This window comes from Littorina saxatilis, linkage group LG17 (assembly GCF_037325665.1).
Source record: "Littorina saxatilis isolate snail1 linkage group LG17, US_GU_Lsax_2.0, whole genome shotgun sequence".
NCBI lineage: Eukaryota > Metazoa > Mollusca > Gastropoda > Littorinimorpha > Littorinidae > Littorina > Littorina saxatilis.
In genome coordinates this window covers 20284317-20285824 of record NC_090261.1, presented here as the reverse complement: position 1 = coordinate 20285824, position 1508 = coordinate 20284317, and the positions used below count along the sequence as shown (strand labels likewise).

Below are 1508 nucleotides of genomic sequence, written 5' to 3'. Positions count from 1 at the left end.
TCGACTGGCTCGATGAAGTTGTATCATTGAGCTGGAAATACGAGAAAGGCCAGAAGACACAAGACGTGAAACTGAAAGTTGGCGATGCTTTTGCTAAAATCAACTTGCCGGGAAAAGCTCAGTGCACTTTGTGCAACGATGTTAATGTTATCAACTACGGCTCCAATGGAAAGACTGCCCTCAAAAGCCACTTGAAAAGCAACAAGCACCTGACTATCCTGAAAACCCAGTTGGGTAATCAGTCACTGGGGTCGTTTGGCACCGACAAGGTAAGAACATTGAAACCACACCGTCACACGCCACCACCCCCGCCTCTCTCTCTCTCTCTCTCTCTCTCTCTCTCTCTCTCTCTCTCTCTCTCTCTCTCTCTCTCTCTCTCTCTCTCTCTCTCTCTCTCTCTCTCTCTCTCTCTCTCTCTCTCTCTCTCTCTCTCACTCTCACTCTCATCCTTATTTTGAGTCTCAGCGTAAAATTAATTTGAGAAACATGGGAAGGAAGAGAAAGGGGTGGGGGGGGGTGGGGCTATGATTAAGCTGAAATATGCATTTCAAGGCCATTTTTGTGTGTCTAAAACACTAAAAACCTTCAGCTTCTGGGGGCTTCGCCCCAGACCCCGACCAGGGGCGTTGCCCCTGGACCCTACTGTGGGCCTTCTGTGGCCCCCAGACCCCCACCTTCTTTTTCCTTAATTCTCACTTTTTCTGAATCCCATGTCTGCATCTTGCAATTCGTCTTTTGTAGAACTGGGACCAGTTGTAATATACTTGTTTTCTTTGTAATTAACTCCATCTACTTCAAAAAAGAAAGTGCAAGATGCACACTGTCCTGGGATCACAAGTCTCTCTCTCTCTCAAGTGGTCAGATCTGACTTCTGTTACTTGCAGAAAAAGAGTCCTTTTTATTCATACGTTCTTCATTCAGATTAAATAATTGGACCAATTTTTACATTTTGTTCACCATTCTGGCCATGTTCTGTCTACTGCATGCATAAAGAATGTTATATTGCTATTCTGATAGCCACATCCGGAATTTGGGGGATTGTGATTGGATAGTCTCACACAGCCTTATTTCGATCATCGGTTCATATTTTCCACGGAAGTTGCTCAATATTCTTTATATTTACAACAACAGCATGATAGTTCCGGTTCAACTCGAGCAGACCGTCTTTTCTTTGCTCTCATACAATCGAAGACATGTAATTCCACTTACCAATGCTTGCCAACTCTAAAGATGATTATGAATGACCCTAATCTGCTTACTTTCTTACGAAACAAGACAAAGATATACAATTTATGCCCTTGTACACAACAAAATCTCTCTCCGAACTGAGAAAGTTGTACGTTACTGCTTTGTTAAGTCTGTGAGACGAGCGCGTGCATGTTTACCTCACTTGAAAAAGGACTTTCGGTCAGTCAAAATAGAGAAAACAACACACAAGAAGATGTACCTTTTTGCTCTTCCGCATTTTGGGTTTGTTTTTTGTTTTGTTTTACAAGCGAAAAAACTCA

General features: G+C 42.8%; 1 protein-coding gene across 1 annotated transcript in view; it reads left to right on the top strand.

The window, feature by feature from the left end:
• Positions 1-356, top strand: part of LOC138953097 (phospholipase DDHD1-like) — a 41470-nt gene extending 41114 nt beyond the window's left edge. The window contains exon 15 of the mRNA XM_070324880.1: positions 1-356. This exon is cut by the window's left edge and continues 1800 nt beyond it. The gene's annotated coding sequence lies outside the window, so the exon portion shown is untranslated.
• The last annotated feature ends 1152 nt before the right edge of the window (positions 357-1508 follow it).